This window comes from Aquarana catesbeiana, linkage group LG05 (genome assembly GCF_042186555.1).
Source record: "Aquarana catesbeiana isolate 2022-GZ linkage group LG05, ASM4218655v1, whole genome shotgun sequence".
In the NCBI taxonomy this organism is placed as follows: Eukaryota; Metazoa; Chordata; class Amphibia; order Anura; family Ranidae; genus Aquarana; species Aquarana catesbeiana.
In genome coordinates, this window is record NC_133328.1 from 231,197,138 (window position 1) to 231,216,024 (window position 18,887).

Consider the following 18,887-nt stretch of genomic DNA (forward strand, 5'->3'; position numbering starts at 1 on the left):
GTCACTGGTCCCCAAAAAGTGTCACATAGCGTCTGATTTGTCCGCCGCAATGTCGCAGTCCCACTAAAAATCGCTGATCGCTGCCAGTACTAGTAAAAATAAAAATGCCATAAAATATCCCATAGATTGTAGATGTGATAACTTTTGCGCAAACAAATTAATATACGCTTATTGGGATTTTTTTTACCAAAAACATGTAGCAGAATACATATTGGCCTAAATTGATGAAGAAATAAGAGTTTTTACATTTTTTTTATTGGATATGTTTTATAGCAGAAAGTAAAAATTATAGTTTTTTTTTTCAAAATTGTCGGTCTTTTTTGTTTATAGCGCAAAAAATAAAAAACACAGAGGTGATCAAATACCACCAAAAGAAAGCTCTATTTGTGCATGACCACGCAATTGTCAGTTAAAACAACACTGTGCCATATCGCAAAAAATGGCCTGGCCATAAAGGGGGTGAAACTTTCCGGGGCTGTCATTAATAAGACTTAAAGTGGTTGTAAACCCTTACAGACCACTTTTTGCTACAGGGGAGCATATAATAAGACCCACCTTATTAGGCCCACCTTATAATAAGGGGATATCTCCAAAACCTGCACGGTTTAGGAGATATTCCCTGTCTCCTGAATGTGCCAATGTCATCGGTACATGCACACTGAAGAAAACTGAAGCAACGGCACATAGGTGGCATTGCTTCAGTGAGTGTGCCGTTACCGGTGGCTCCTGTGTGCATGCGCGGGAGTGACGTCATTGTGGCTCCGGCCAATCACACCCAGAAGTAACCACCGGGAGTGATGTTGCCGGCTAAGGCTGTGTACAGGCAGCGCAGCGAGGGCTTTGATCTCAGGTTAGTATTACATAATGAGATAGCATGCTATGCTTACTAGCTCATTATGCCTTTGTCTTGCAGGTGTTAGTTTTTTTTTTTTTTTTCATAGTGGGAATACAACCACTTTAAAATTAAACATTAAAAATGCAAAATTCCTTTAAAATGATTGACAACCCTCACATATACCTAGTGAAGTGCCTAGCATCAGATAATATACAGAAATTAAAAAAGAAAGTTGTACATATTTATCTACACCATCTGTCCTCTACAGTCATTCAAAATCTAGAATTTTGGATCTCTCAGCTCTGAAAAACAGGGGGCGGGGATGTGAAGTCTCACAGTGCAGATCTCAGTGAAGAGAGCTCTGATTGCTCTGGACGCACTCACTTCATACAGTACATGGAGAACTTCCACAGCTCTGGCTGTCAATCACATGTTGTGTGTTGGAGCTCTCTTTTCCTGTTACCTTTTTATATCTTGGTGTTGGGAAAACCATTAAGAAGTGACTCATGCTGATAGCAGCAGAATGAATAAGCAGAGATAAATCACACTCAGAGGCAAGTACACAGTATATAAGGATGTGTTTTGTTCATATTTCATTTCTGAGGTTGACAACCACTTTAAATAACATGTGAAAGTAGAAGTGAAATATCTGTGTTCAGATGATTATATGTATATATTAGCTGCTGATACTATGCCTAGATACTCAGCACAACAGATATAGGTTTATAACAAGTGCAGCACTCACAAACTCAAAACCAAAATGATAAAAATAAATAGTAATGAAAAATAATCCTATGAATCACCAAGCTCTTAAACCCAATGTCTCCCATCCAAGTACTAAACAGACCTAACCCTGCTTAGCTTTCAAGATCAAATGAGATTAGGCACATTCAGGGTTGTGTGGCCATCAACTTTCCCCCCAATGTCTATTGTTAACAACAATATGTGTATTCAAAATGCTTTACATAAACTGTGATATAGTGGTAATAAACAAAAACATCAAGCAACAAAGTTCTTAAATCCAGGAATTATTATAGAGTCATATACAGCAGAAAATACACAATAGGACAGAATAAAAAAAGTCCCACAAGTCATGATGAGAAAATAGGATGAGCTCCTCAGGCTGTCACCATCAAACACTTGTTCACACACAAGGCTTACCAAACAATGCGATCCTTCATATAAGAGAGGTCACATGCACATAGTGAGATTCTTTCAGGGAAAGGGTGCTAACTCCATCCTCTATTCATCCACAGAGATACCAGGAATTTTGTTGTCAGTTGTCACCATATACATCCACGACTAGCAGGGAACTGCTGCACCACTGGGAATTAGCTCTGCAGGACCAATGCACATATGATAAACGAGACACTCCATATAGCGTAAAACTACCCATAAAAAGGAATGTATTAAGTTTAAGCATTTACTATCTCATGGTACAGCAACATGGAATTCCAGCACCAAAGAGGGCCGCTGTTCCTGCCCACATGAGAGCGGTGGACCCGAATACACGCTACTGAGGGGCGGACCTGGATTCACACTACTGAGCAAGTGTGAAGGAATGGTGGCCATCTTTGGTGGTGGAATTCCATGTTACATAGTTACATAGTTACATAGTTAGGTTGAAAAAAGACACAAGTTCATCTAGTTCAACCATAAAAATAAATAAATAAATAATATCATACAATCCCATATACACAATCCGTTACCCACAGTTGATTCAGAGGAGGGCAAAAAACTCCAGTAAAGCATGATTCAATTTGCTACAGCAGGGGAAAAAGTTCCTTCTTGATCCCCTGAGAGGCAGTTGGATTTTCCCTGGATCAACTTTACCTATAAATGTTAGTACCCAGTTACAATATGTACATTTAGGAAAGAATCCAGGCCTTTGTTAAAGCAATCTGCTGAGCTGGCCAGAACCACCTTTGAAGAGAGTCTATTCAACATTTTCACAGCTCTTACTGTGAAGAAACCTTTCCATATTTGGAGATGAAATCTCTTTTCCTCTAGACGTAAAGAATGCCCCCTTGTCCTCTGTTTACCGTAAAGTGAATAACTCAACACCAAGTTCACTATATGGACCCCTTATATATTTGTACATGTTGATTATATCCCCCCTTAGTCTCCTCTTCTCAAGAGAGAACAAATTCAGTTCCTCCAATCTATCCTCATAGCTGAGCTCCTCCATGCCTCATATCAGTTTGATTGCCCTTCTCGCACTTTCTCCAGTTCCCTGATATCCTTTTTGTGAACTGGTGCCCAAAACTGAACTTCATATTTCAGATGAGGTCTTATGCCATGTACACACGGGCGGACTTTTCGACCAAACTCGTCCACCGGAACAAATCCATCGGACAATCCGACCATGTGTGGGCTTCATTGGACTTCCGACAGACCTTTTCGGTCGAAAATCAGGACTTTAGATTTGAAACATGTTTCATATCTTTCCAACAGATTCGAGTCCGGTCGAAAAATCAGTTAGTCTGTATGCTAGTCCGACGGATGAAAACCGACGCTAGGGCAGCTATTGGCTACTGGCTATAAACTTCCTTATTTTTGTCCGGTCGTACATCATCACATACAAACCCGTCGGACTTTGGTGTGAGCCATGTCCGTTCGAAAGTCTGTCGGAAGTCCATCAAAAGTCCGTGTCGAAAGTCCGTCGGAAAGACCGTCGGACCTTTGATGCCGAAAAGTCCACCCGTGTGTCTCTCTATCTGAAGTCCATACCTCTCTTAATACAACGAAGGACTTTGCTCGCTTTGGAAACCACAGCTTGGCATTGCATGCTATTATTGAGCTTATGATCTACCAAAACCCCCAGACCCTTCTTCACTACGGATCCCCCCAGGTGTACTCCCCATGTATGATGTATGCATATTCTTAGCCCCGAAGTGCACAACTTTACATTTATCTACATTAAACCTCATCTGCTACATAGTCGCCCAATGTAAGTTGGAGACATACTGTAAGGATGTTATTCCAGGCTGAAGTCAATATTGCTGTACCATGTAATATGCTGTGTTACTTTTGGACATTTGTAAGAGCTTTGACTTAATAAATTGCTTTTAATGGGGGGTTTCACGCTATGTGGAGTGTCTCTCTTTTTCATATGTGCATTGGACCCACTGAGCTAATTCCCAGTGGTGCAGAAGTTCCCTGCAAGATGTGGATTTATATGGTGACAACTGAGAGCAAAATTCCTGGTTTCTCTGTCAATGAGTGGAGTTTACAAACAGTGTCCTTTCCCCGGCAGAATCTCACTATGTGCATGTGACCACTCTTATATGGGGGGTCACATTGTTTGGTAAGCCTTGTGTGTAATCAAGGACAACTGGGAGACTTTACAAGTGTTTGATGGTGACAGCCTGACTTTTCGTGGCGTGTAGGGAGGAGCCAAACCTATCTATCTGGGTTTGGTTTGTGGGAGGTTCGATGAACTGTGTTTGAAGTGTATATTGTATTCAAGTATGTATTCTTAACTCAGAAAGTGCCTTCTGTTGCTCTTAGCAAATTCTTTCTTTTTTTTCCTTCTACTACCAAGATCCAACTTTCTATTAGCAGCTACATTTATTCTACATAATCATACTGTAAGAAGGAACACAGTCACCCTCTCTTATTCAGTCCTGAGATGAACTATGAACTATAGATTGTGGACTATAGGGTTTTTTGTGTGCATAGAGAAGTTCACACATGACCACAACAACAAGCACTGCTCTTTTTAAACAAACAGAAGTGAGAGGGAAAAGGAGAGGCTTTGTAGCTCATGGAGGACATTACAAGGAGGCAGAAAAACACACATTTTTGGAGAATTAGAATAACATTTTGTGTCACTTTAACCACTTGTCGACCTCCTCATGTAAGAGTACGGTGGCAGGACGGCTCTCCTGTGCTGCATCATGTATCTAGTACGTGATCCAGCACTTCTGAGTAGGAGGCATGCGTGCACGCAGCCAGCCCACTGGCTGTGCTGTGATTAGTCACAGCACAAGCCAATCGGCGGGTGCTGACCAATGATTAACCTTCGGCACTCGCTGATAGTCGAAGAGGATTACAGGACAGAGCTCTGTGAATGTAAACAATACAGAGCTCTGTCTTGTCAGTGGGGATGTGGCGGTTTTGTTTCCCTGCAAAGCATCCTTAGTAAAAACAGCACACAGTGAATGCACCAAGCACCGTTAGGCTCACATTTGATCCTCACCCTTGATCACCCTAGATGTTAACCACTTCCCAGACAGTGTCATTAATACAGTGACAGTGTGTATGAAGCACTGCCCCCTTGGGGACTGCTGGGATTTACCTGCTCATCTGCACCATCATGACCCTGGGAACATTCCAACCCACCTGACACTCTGGGTTTATACATCTTTGCACCACCTTAAAGTAATACTTCAAACCACTCAATGAGTTTATGTTCTATTAACGTTTACTGAATAACTCAAGGAAGATTTTGTTGCACAAAGGAGGTAATAGATCCACTGAACTTCGGATGACAGTCCTCCTCCGCAATAATACAAGTTAAGACAATCTGGAGATAACAGTATCTTATATACATGTATGTACAATGAAGTACCACTTGAACATGATCTGAAAGCAAGAGTTAAGCATTAATCATGGCAAGACTTCTAAAGGGGAAACCCAGGCCGGCCTATTCAACTTCTAATCCTAATGAGAGGTCAATTGAATAAGAACAGTATGAGGGACCTTTTTGTAATAATGACAGTAATGTCCCTGTTGCAAGCCTGATGTTCTTCGCCAGCAGTCTGAGCTCTATATCTATATCCAATAAGGTACAGCAACAAGGTAATGATATTTTTTGGAAAAAAGGTTGATGTGACAGGTGTATATTTACAATGTTCAAATAGAGATGCAGTAAAGTGTTTCCCCAGGGTAAAGCTGTCTGTGCACTGTGCCCCAGTGAAGCATCAAAGAACGGTTTGTAAAGGTGGGCAATTTGCCCTCTCACCAACGACCAGGCCTATTCAATGCCTTCAGAACAGCGATTCCTGCAGCGTTTCTACTTGCAAAGATCAGCTGATGCACAGCACAACGCTCAGGTTGTTGGACTATCAGGGTGATGCTGGATAGATGCTTAATGATCAGAAAGCAGGGGTGGGCCCTTCCTGGCCGGGTTGGAATGTCATACACCACATGGTAGGCCACAAGCTTACCCTCTTGGAATGGGGAGGTCCGTCACACACCAGGCCCAGGAAGAAGAGACCGTAGCACAAATCTCTGGTTTCTTTTATGCTCTTCCCAGCATTATCCCTGATGATAGCAAAAATCCCTGGGATATGAAGTCCGGGTGCATAGTCATACAGAGTAATTGCCATTCTGAGGAACTACTAATCCCACAATCCCTTTGGGTTGGCTCACAGATATGATGTCAGTTAGTAATGCTGGGCACTAGAGGGACAATAAAGTACATAGAAATGACGGGGTATCGCTATGCTTTGCAATTGTAGTCCACTTTACTACATCCTCCCCCCACTTGAAAGTCTTTGGTCCCTGAAGACAGAACACAACCTGTGGGATACCCTCTACTGTATCATAAGAAATTAATGGTTAATTGCATGACAAACCAGAAGTTGCAACAGCCAGCAACTGACCCAAAGAAGGATCTTCTAACAATAGATTAGATACATTGTCAGGCGAAGTCATAATAATCTTGTGACAGGCCAGTAACAAGTCAGTTGCCCACCCAGTAGTGTCAGGGGGTGGATCAAGGTCATCCTTTTCTTTTTCTTTTTTTTTTAATTATTTTTATTATATTTTCAATGTAGGTACAAAACAGAACAGAGCCTATTGGGCATACCCAGGCTCGGTCAACAAAAACATAGAAAAACAAAACAAGAGAAAGAAGAGAAAAAAATAAAAAAAAAAACACATAGAAACCTTCTTTATGTTCCTAACTAAACCATTGTACGCTCAAACCACTTTTGCAGGCTATTCAAATCAGTCCTCCAATTCCATGTGTACGCTGCAGTACCCATTTTGTTCATTAATGGAATGAGATGTGCAAGGTAGTACTATAATCATATTCATAATCATATTCCCCCCCTTCCCATGCCTATCGACTGAAAAGACCAGGGACTATTATAAGATCAGGAACGCCATTTGAGCTATGCCCAGTTACTTTATGGAGCGAACTAATCATCAATCGAGTCCGCATTAGTAGACAGGGATTTTGTCCAAATATCCCATATTTTGTGGAATTTTTTTTCACAACCACGTGACAAGTAAGTAGCTTTGTACAGTGGTAGGGCCGCATTCACCAACCTCTTCCAGAAATTTATTGAGGGTGCAGACGAGGCCTTCCATCTGAGTGCTATAGATTTACGGGCATAGTAAAGTAGTAGTCCTAGCAGGGTTCTGATTGCCCGGCGTGGGGCCAGTGGTTTAACGAGTCCCAGCAGACATACCTCTACAGACAATGGCACAGGAACAGTAGTGACAGTCAAAATAAATTTGGTTACTTCGACCCAAAAAATTGCAATCTGAGGACAATTCCAAAAAATATGGATAAAGTCCGCTGAGACTGAGTCACACCTCCAACAAGAGGCGGAGATAGATGGATAGATTCTATGTAAGCGCTTGGGCGTGTAATACACCTTATGTATTATTTTAAATTGGACCAATTTATCTCTGGCTGATACTAGCTGTGAGAAAGGGTATTCCCACATTTCTTCCCAATCTTCTGTATCCAATGCCGGGAAATCTACCTCCCACTCTGCCTTAAGGTTTTCTAGTCCCGTGTGTACGTTAGGGAGTAATGCCCTATATATGGAAGATAAGGGTTTAGACAGAGCCTCATCTCTGAGCAGAGTCTCTAGATTCGAGGTATAAAAGGCCACGGAGGCCCCTGCAAACTGAGTGTTGAAAGCGTGTCTAAGCTGCAGAAATCTAAACAGGTGGGAGTTAGGTAAATTATATTGTTCTTTCAACCTATCAAAAGTCTGTATTTTGCCTTCAAGACAAATTTGATTTATGTATTTAATGCCCTTGCATGCCCATACCCCAGGGTCGGGAATGGACCTGAATTCTGGTAATTGCGGATTGAACCAAAGGGGGCAATAAGGGGAAATGTGTCCAGAAGGGATGGGGCGTATTAAATTTGCCACTGTCCACGCCCGTATTACCGCTCTCATTGCTGATGTAAGAGGGAAGGGAGCTCTAGAGCCCCGGTAAAGTAGATTCCTTAGCGCCTCATAAGACCCCAAACGTGCTGCTTCTAGAACCACTGCTGCGTTGGACTCGTCAGAGATCAGCCAGTTATGGGCGTGTGATAGCATGGCCGCCACAAAATAGGAGTGAAGGTCAGGGCAGGCCAAACCCCCCTCTCCCCAAGGTCTCTGCAGCACCGTCAGTTTAAATCTCGGCTGACCGGATCCCCAGAGAAAGGATAATAGAACGGTATTTATTAAGCGAAATATCTTTTTGGGGATCCAGACAGGTGCGTGTCTTAGAGCATAAAGAAAGGCAGGCAGAAGCTTCATCTTAAATAAATTTATCCTCCCGATTAAAGAGAGGGGAAGATTCGCCCACGCCCTCAGTCTCTTTCTCATCCTCTGCACCAGCGGTTCTAAGTTAAGGGTATAATAGTCAGAGGTAGATGTAGAGATGTGAATACCTAGATATTTAATTTTGTCTGTCTATAATAAAGGTAAATTAGGATCCGCAATATCTTTTGCGGCCCCATCTATCGGCAAAATTTGGGATTTATCCCAGTTTACTTTGAGCCCCGAACAGCTAGTGAAATTAGAGAGAATGATCAAGGTCTCCCGAAGGGATTGGGCAGGGTCACTCAAGAAAAGGATAAGATCATCCGCATACAAGGCCACTTTCTCATGAATGGATCCCACCTGTATGCCCCTAACCCCATCTGCCTGTCTGAGGGCCGAGGCAAGTGGCTCCATCACCAAGGCAAAAAGGGCCGGCGACAGTGGACAACCTTGCCTCGTGCCTCTTCCAACAGAAAAGGGCGCCGACAGAGCACCACCAAGCTTAATCTGCGCCGTTGGATCTTTATATAAAATATCAATCCATCTGCGGAATACCTCTCCAAAACCCATAACTTCCAATACCATGGACATAAAAGACCATGCCACTGAATCGAAGGCCTTTTCAATGTCCAGTGTCACCATTACTCTTGTAGAGGACTCAGTGGGAGGCAGCTGGAGATGGGTGAACACCCTACGTAAATTTATATCTGTTGACTTCCCTGGCATGAAACCAGTCTGGTCTATATTAATTAGGGAAGGAAGAATCGTCCTCAGTCTGGTCGCTAGCATTTTTGTCAAAATCTTGAGGTCATAGTTTAGCAGGGATATCGGCCTATAAGAAGCACAGAGGGATGTGTCTTTGCCGGGCTTAGGGATGAGGACTATGTGTGCCTGATACATTGAAGGGGGTAAGGACATCTGTTTTTTACTTTCAGAGAAGACTTTTAACAATTTTGGTGCAAGTAGTGAGACGTACATTCTGTACCATTCACCAGGTAGGCCATCGGGCCCTGGTGTTTTACCACTAGGAAATGAGCAGATCGCCTCCTCTATCTCCTCAATGGTAAACTCTCTGTCTAAAAATTCTAAATCCTCCTGCGAAAGAATGGGTAGGCGTAGGGACTGCAAAAATTCCCTACGTCGATCTTCAGGCCATCCAGGGACCGCCTTGTATAAGTTTTCGTAGAAGGATCTGAATTCATCTATAATTAGTTCGGGAGTAGAGATAACCTGACCATCTGAACCACAGATTTCTGACACCACCGTCTGCATTTTAGAGTCCGCAACTAAATTCGCCAGGAGTTTGCTGTTTTTATCTCCGGATTCAAAAATTCCTGCTAAGGAATTTAAATCTAGATGTGTGACTGAGACAAGATGTAAAGACAATGCTCTTTTTGCCTCGGCTAACCGGGTAAAGTGATCTAGGGTCGGGGAGCCAGAAAAAGCCTCCGCCGCTCTAGCCTCTCCCTCCTCAAGTGCCTGGACCCGACCTGACATCTCAGAACGGACCGCTTTAATAGCTGAAATGTATTCTCCTCTGGTGTTGGCCTTAAAAGCATCCCAGACTATCTGCTCCGAGGCTGAATCCTCATTAATCTCCCAGTATTGTTGTAGTTTGGGAGAGACCACCTCCCCCACCCTCGAGTTCTGCACCCATTTGGGTGCTAAACGCCAACAGTCACGACTCCTGGTGTTCGACAACTCCAAAGTGACCTCCAGAGGTGCATGATCAGAGAGGCCCGCCGGCAAGTACGAGACCCCTCTCACCGCCGCCAGGGCACAGGTGTTGCCAAAGACCAAATCGATCCTAGAACCAGATTTATGAGTAGTAGAATGAAAGGAGTAAGCCCTAGCGGTTTGGTGCTTCCATCTCCAAATCTCAGTGTAATTAAAAGCTTGTGCCCAATGAAGCAGGTCTGGTGAATACGCCCTATTTGGATTGGACGAATCCAGGGACGTATCCAAGATAGAATTAAAATCTCCAGCTATATATATTCTGGAAAATTGTAACGTGGCTAAGAGCTCATATATCTTGTAGAGGACCCGGTGGTCAAAGGGTGGAGGCACATATATATTCACTAAAGCATAGACCACCGCCCTGATCTCCAGTAATAGAATTATGAATCGGCCATCTTGATCAGTTTGTAGATGCACTACCTTATATGGAAGGGATTTGTTCAATAAAATGGCCACTCCCCTTGCATAACTGGAGTACGTTGCATGAAAGGATTGCCGTACCCAGGGTCTGCGTAGCGCCAGGATCTTGTTCCCCAGAAGATGAGTCTCCTGTAGGAACAAGATATGAGGCCTATGGTTATTCAGATATTTAAACATTAATGCCCTTTTTACTTTGTCATTTAGACCCCTCACATTCCATGATACCAATCTTAAATCCATTGATGCAGTGACAGATTATAATTAAGCATAGTGATAACTACATGTAGAGGGTCAGCCCCTATGGGGCCAAGGGGGAGTGTCAAAAGGATAACGATTTTGCACTTGACATAGTGAGCATTAATAAAGACACATGAAATGTAAGTATCAGTCAGTGGATGTAGAGCGTACAAGAAAGAAAAAAACAAAAGGTAGCCTGTGAACTCCCTACTGACCATGAAGTACCCCTAAAAGAGAAAATAAACACTGAACAGAAAACAATAATAACTATGGTCAGTTTAATACCCAAAACCTAAACTCAAACTTCTAGATCTTCGGACTTCTGAAGAAAAAAAGTTCCAAAGTGTAGCGACTCAGTGTCGCCGATGCCTCTTCAATTGGCGGGAAAAGAGAAAAAAAAACCCAAAAAAAGAAAACTGGGGGGGGGGGGGGTTGATGCTTCAGTGAGTTACTTCTAACAAGGTAGCTCCGTGGTAGAAGAATGTATAGTAAAGGCACATCAATTCTTGAACTGGAGGGATCTTTAACGATTAATGTTCCCAAAAAAATAATTAAAATAAAAATAAAAATAACATGTACAATCCTGCATGAGGGGTAAGGAGCCAGCGAGCAACAACCTCTGATGATGAAGTCAAGAAGCTTTACAACAGGAACCGTTGGCTGGATGAAACACCCCCTCGAACAGGGATCCGGAAGGAAAATGGGATCTTTGTGCTGATTTTGGATAGCGACTCATACTTGCGTTTACCGTAGGTTGTTCAGCCAGTCATCAGCGTCAGCCGGAGAGTCAAAGAATCTGACCGTGCCATTGTGAGGAACCCGAAGACGGCTGGGATACAACATGCTGTATTTAATATCCTTTTCACGTAGGCGCTTACGAACATCATTAAAGGACTTCCTCTTTCGCTGCAGTTCTGCCGAGAAATCTGGAAACAAAAGAATTGAGCCACTGCCGTATGAAAGCGGGGAATGATTGCGGGCTGCGGAGAGGATCCTGTCACGGTCTCTGAAGTTGAGAAAGCGGACCAAGAAAGGTCGGGGATTTGCACCAGGGATACTGCGTCCCGTGGGTACACGGTGGGCACGCTCGACGACATAAGTCGGAGAGGTATCCGCGAGGTCCAGCAGTTTTTTGAAGAAGTCTTCCGCGAACTCCGCCGGTCGGTCACCCTCTTCCCCCTCCGGGAGACCCAAAACGCGGACGTTGTTGCGTCTCGCTCTGTTTTCTGCGTCATCAGACTTAGCGACAAGCAGCTGTACCGTACGCTGTAATTCCGCTATGGTGTTAGTGTGAGTAGCTGTAAGGTCTTCAGTTGCAGATATTCTAGATTCTGATTCAGTCAGCCTACCCCTGATTTTATCCAGGTCATTTCTAATGAGATTACACTCCTCTGCGAGGCGATCTATTCTCACTAGCATGGAGGTTTTACTTTGTTCGATGGCAGCCAGGATCACTGCAGTACTATCTTGAGAGGGTGGGCCAGAGAGAGCCGCACTCGGTGCCTCGGGCTCCATGGCTAATTCTGTCAGCAAGGTTTGCAGTCTCCCTATGAGAGAAGGATCTAGTTGTGCAGCTGGTAAAGGTAGCTGTTCGGCCGTTGTAGGGGCCAGGCGACCCGGCGTGGATGAGCTCTTGGGTCGGTTCCTAGGGCCCATTGAGTAGAGGTGGGCAGCAAGCTCCAACAGTCCCTCACTGACTTGCAGGTAAAGGCTGTCCAGTGAGGAGGGCCAGCTAGGTGAGCCCTGCAGAAGGGATCAGGGAGCCGGATGGATGCAGGAGGGTAAGCTGGATGCTGGACCCCGGAGCACCTCAGCCTGCCCACCCAGTCAGTTACCCCAGATGGCTTAGCAGGAAGGTGTAGGGCTGGCAGGGGGCCGTGGGCGGCAGAAATCCGCGCTCCCGAATGGAAACTCAGGCCGGTCGCGATATTCCCCAGCCGGTCGGCAGCCCAGGAAAGTGCGGTGGGCGGCAGGCTGCACTAGGCCGCAATAGGCCGCGGCCGCACCGGATGGTCCCAGCGGCCCCACGAATCAGGAGGAAGGTGTAGGACTGGCAGGGGGCCGTGGGCGGCTGAGTCCGCGCTTCCGAGCGGAGATCCGGCCGGTCGCGATGCTCCCCGGTCGGCCGGCGGCCCAGGAAAGTGCGGTGGGCGGCAGGCTGCACTAGGCCGCAATAGGCCGCGGCCGCGCCGGATGGTCCCAGCGGCCCCACGGATCTCCCGACTCCACCAGACACACAGAGGGGCAAGATGGGGGATGAGAGGAGCCCCTTACCTCATGGATTAAGTCCAAGGATATCTCACTTCAGCAGGGCACAGGCCGGGAAGATGGCGGCGGCCGCGGATGTGAAGGCCCGGTTGTTACTGGCTGATCCCCGACCGAAAAAACTCCGCAATATCCCCACAGGCTGCAGCAGGGAATGGTTATTAGTCAGCAAGCAGGTATTTTTCTCGTTTTTGGCTAATGTAGTGTGTAGATGGCTAAGGATTTAGTATCGGATGCTCAGAGCTCCTCAATAGCACGTCTGCCTGCTCTCACATCCGGACACGCCCCCCCAAGGTCATCCTTTTCTAAAGGTTCAATAAAGGAGGGGAATGCTTGACTAGAACATTGAGCGGTAGGTATAAGTTCATCATAATTCTCCCCAAAGATATCATACATCAGTTTTTTTGGAGGGCATATTTTCTGTATCAACCTGGAGTAGATATTATCCAACGGCTCCGGTCATTGATCTGTTCCCCAGAAACTACATCCGGATTCAGGTTCAAGTTCTGATTCAGTCTCTGGCTCAGGCCCTGGTTCAGGCCTGGGTTCAGGCTCTGGCTCAGACTATGATTCAGGAACGGTCTTTTTCTCTGTTTCATTAGTAGAGGAAGTGTGAGTTCCCATCACACTTGATACTTCATCGGATTCCACCTTGACTTCCTCCTCTCCCCTCAGTGGGTGAAGATCTGGTACTTCAACTTCCTGCAGTGGGGGACGTGTCCTCTGACTATCTTCCTCACTGGTCCCAGGAATGATGAGATTGTCTTCAAGAGGGGGATCCCACAACCAATCAAGGGTTAATACCTCTTTATCGATTTCCTCCTAAGGTGGTATGGGTAGACAAGTTTTCCCAGCCCTAGACCTCAGCGTAGGGGACTGATAAGTCTCTGAGCAAGAGGATCAGGATATTCGGACAGCCTTGGATATAGAAAAAGTGTTAGTGGCCCTGCGCTTATGAAAGAATGGACAAGAAGGAGAACTGCTACCTCTACCAGTACAACAACCTAGGTGGAATGTAAAAGTAAATGTTTGAATGGGAAAAGGTAGAAATGTCGCTGTTCTAGGGTGCGATGTTACATGCCAATGTGTGACATTCAAAAAGTCCCAATACAATAGTTCAAAAACTAAATTAAAGTGTTTTGTGCTTAGTGTAAACCAAATATGTGCAAATGCTGCCAATGCACATGCGCAACAATATAATAAACTCCTACTTAAAGTGACAGATGGTCTGCAAACAGTTGTCACAGTGTAGCTCATATAAATCAATATCATGCACAAATAAAAAATATATATACATACTGTATATATATATATACATACTGTATATATATATATACGATCCGCGGTGCATTCGCTAAAAATATGTTAATAAACCCTTTCATAAAGTGACTAGTGCCCTTCAAATTTGTGCCTGAGTGATACTCCTGGCATCAGTCTCAACAAACATATGTTATATATACTTTTCTCATAAATAGTCCATAGTTAATTTTAAAGAAAAAAGAAAAAAAATCATGAAAAAATTGAGAAATATATACAAATAAAAAAAGTGACAGGTGCTCTTCAAATCTGTGCTCAGTGCTTCTTGTATCCACGTGGAGTGCTGTATGACCTCACTAAGTAAGGGGGGGGTCACAGGCTTTCTGTTTTCCTAAACCAATACACATGTAACTCGGTCCTGTTGTTTTATTTGGCGTGTATTATCTGGCTTCTCTCACTTTGACACCAGGGTTAAAGTGCTGCACTGCAGCTTGTACAGGTATACTGAACCATTTGCACAACATCTGAATAGCTGCTGTTACATCTTATTGGTCTGCAGTGTGTCTATGGAAGATTTCAGATGCATAGAGCTTCCAGTATCTTTGCATCACTTCCAGTTTTGAGCCGTGGAACCCGAATCGTCCTGGCTTCCTGTATTTTAAAGCTCTATTTACTTGAATTAAAATGTGAGTATGTTTCCACTTTTATGCATAATAAATGTAACTTTTAAACGGTAATACACTATTGAGATGTCTCTTTTCTACATGTGGGAGATGCGTAGAGAGACTTAAAGGAGAATCATATACCTTATACCGCAAGCATGGAAACAAACAGCTGACACAGTGGAAAAAAATCTTTTGTTTGCTACACAGTGGCAGATACTGTGAGATACTCCTGCATGGGTGAATGGTTCTGGTGAGTGCAATACCTATAGGGTACCTATAAGAAGCACTGAGAACAGATTTGAAGAGCACCTGTCACTTTTTTTATTCATATATATTTATCAATTTTTTCATGATTTTTTTCTTTTTTCTTTAAAAACTATGGACTATTTATGAGCACAGTATATATAACATATGTTTGTTGAGAATGATGCATAGGAGTATCACTCAGGCACTAATTTGAAGGGCACTAGTCACTTTATGAAAGGGTTTACTTACATATTTTTAGCAAATGCGCTGCAGATCGTATATATATTTTTATTGCTTTGTGCATGATATTGATTTATATGAGCTACACTGAGGCAACAGTTTGCAGAGCATCTGTCACTTTAAGTAGGAGTTTATTATATTGCTGCACATGTTCATTGCCAGCATTTGCACATATTTGGTTTACACTAAGCACAAGACACTTTCATTTAATTTTTGAACTATTGTATTGGGACTTTTTGAATGTCACACAGGGGCATGTAACATTGCACCCTAGAACAGCGCCATTTCTACCTTTTCCTATTCAAACAGCCTCAGATATAGGCAGCAAATGGTTTCTGTGCCAAGCCTTCAAAGGGCCAGTCTTTCCTTCAAGCCAAATTCGATACACTGGGAGCCCAGGTAATTGCTTACAGACAATGTAGGGTTGGGAGTGCCATCGATCAGCCAGCTTATGTTTCCCAGGCACCCCTATATTGTGCAACAACACTCGATCTCCAGGTAGTAGATCCTGAACCCTTACTCTGAGATCAACATTTTTCTTGTTCCTCTGTTCTCTGATGGTAGGGGCTTCCTTGGTTTTCTCATAGGCCACTTTTAGATTCTTCCGAAGTCTGTCAACATACGCCCTGATAGGAGGCCTGAGAAGTGTGATCTAACGATGCTCCAAAGGCCAGGTCCACTAGTAATCAAGCCTCTCTTCTGAACATTAATCTATAGGGGGAGTATCCAGTAGAGTAATTTGAGGTGCTATTATAAGCATGAACCACTGCAGCTATATGGTCTCCCCAGTGCTGTTTCTTCTCCAAGGGAAGGGTTCCCAACATGTTCAGCAGGGTACGGTTGAAAAGCTCAGGTTGTGGGTCCCCTTGAAAGTGGTAAGGAGCAGTCCTGGATTTCTTTATATTTAAGAGCTCACACAGTCTTCTGATCAGCTTGCTCTCAAAATCCCGACCTTGATCCGAATGTAGACGCTGAGGCAGCCCGTAGTGAATGAAGAACTTTTCCACTAGAGTTTTTGCTACTGTACTGGCTTGCTGATCCCTATTGGAAAAAGATTGAGCATAACAGGTAAAATGATCTGTCACAACCAGGACATTACTCTGTCCTTTCAGGTCAGGTTCCAATGCACACCAACTCCAAGGGTCCCTGACTTTGAAGATGGCCCATTGGGGCTGCCCTTCCTGGTAAAGTCTTTCTCTGAATGCATCTGCTGCAAGAGCGACAGTAGCTTTCCACCTCATTTCTCATGGATGGTCAATAAAATCGGTCTCTGACTAACTTGAAAGTTCTATCTGGGCCTATGTGGCCATGATCATCATGGAGAGCAGTCAACACTACTGTTTCTCAGGGAGGAACAGTTGGCGGACACCCTCTGGTTCCTCAGATGGACCTCTCCGGTATATGACTCCATCTTCCTCATTATCCTGCAGCACCCTTTCACTATACCATTACTTCACATACATCATTGGACATACTCTCCAGGCGTTAGTTACTGTCACATATATCTCTACATGACACTCTGTTTTCGAAGGGCTACCCTTCATCTCATAGACAAGGTCCTTTAACATTGAGTTTGCTGGCAGTGCTAGCAGGCAGAACATATGTCACTACAGTCCGCAACATTCCTACGTAGGCCGCACCAGACTTCAGCTTCTCCCTCCAGTACTCCCTGGGGTTCTGGTCTACAAGTTTGTGCTCGCCACGAACAGGCACCCGCAATCGGTTATCTGGCCAGTCACATCCTGCCTCACTTTGGTCGCATCCAGGGGCGGACTGATAACTCATGGGGCCCCCAGGCAATAGGAGATTATGGGGCCCCCAGGCAATCAGAGATTATGGGGCCACACAGTATACACACACACAGTATACAATCACACAGTATACACATACATGTACACACAGTATACACAGACAGATGTAAAAAAAACACAGATTTATACATACTGTCCCTGGTTTTACTGAGGCTGGCAACCCTGACGGGGCCCCCTAGTGGCCCAGGGCCCTCGGGCAGTGCCCGAGTGGCTCAATGGTCAGTCCGCCCCTGGTCGCCTCGCACTCTTCTGAGTTTTCCACTCTACATGGTTCTGCCACAACAGAACACATTCAGCTCCTGTCTACGCCTGTCCTTCCTTTTCCTGTACTTCTCATTTTCCTTCTTTCTGAAAGATTTCTGTTTACCACTCCGCTCTATATCCTATGGCTATGACTCCTCTTAACATGTGCACCCCCGCATTTTTGTCTTATAGCTGGAAACATGTCGCAGGCCGGCAGCGAGGACTTCACACCAGCCCCTCTGTCACCCTCCTTGGGCTCAGAGTGTGGCAGTGTGCAGTCCCTCAGGGGATGGACCATCCCCAAACTCATAGCTGAGCTAAGACGCAGGGCCATTCTTTTCCCAGCTATGGCCATGAAGGCAGAGCTTTTCAGACTCCTCTTCCTCCAGCTGCAGCTGCCTCCAGCTGCAGCTGGGTCCAGCACCCAGCAGGCATCCCTGCAATCCATCTCTGGGGCCATTTCCCAGCTGCACTCTTTGGTCTCCTTCCTCCACAACAGTTTTGGATGTCCAGACCAGAGTCACACTTTTGGAAGTATGCCCACCCACGGCCCTCCCTGACCCGGTCATGGTCCCGATGACAGCTTCTCCTTCTGCAGGTATGCCAGGCTCTACACCTACCGTCCTCCCTGCTCATCTTGTCCCAGCCAGTGTCAGGAAGGATATATTGGAGGGCAAAGACGTCAATTTACCATTCCTACTCATTTCAGCCCATGATGTAGCTGACAACAAATCATACGCCTGGGGGGAGTCTCAGTGGTTGTTAAGCCAAAAGACCCCAGGCTCAGTCGTAAGCTGTCGGCCACTGAGTTCATCCTGGCTTTCAGGATGTTCAGAGCCGTCCTTTGTTCAGCCACCCCCAGCAGGAGGGAGGAGCTGGACTTATACCTTCATGCAGTGACAGATCTTGCTTACCAATATGGAGGTTTTGCCTTCTATGACTACCATCGGTCGTTTTCAGCCAAAGCAGCAGCTAGACTTGCCCAGTTCCAGATCAAGACTGTGCTGGAGTGTGACAGACACGGAACTGTTTTGTCACCACTTTGCCAATCTAAGTTCCCCACTCTGTGCAATTTGACAATCTTCTGCCCACACAGCAAATTGGTGCTCTGAGGCAGCCACAAGGTACCCCTTCAATTTTCCTTCCACCTCCGGCCTCGGCCAGGGTCCACCAGTCCCTGCACAACAGCAGCAGCTAGACAAGTTGGGACAGCCAGTCTTTTCAGTAGGGGGCACGGCCATATGTAACAACTTCAACCAAGGAGGGTGCTCCTTCAACCAGTGCCGCCTACTACATGTTTGTACATCATGCCATAAGGCACGCCCAAAGACTACTTGCCATCTAAAACAGCTGAACAAGTCCTGACTAAGCCGGGTGGATGTCCTTTGGTTGGAGTTTTACCTCTCCACACACCCCACCCCTTCACTGG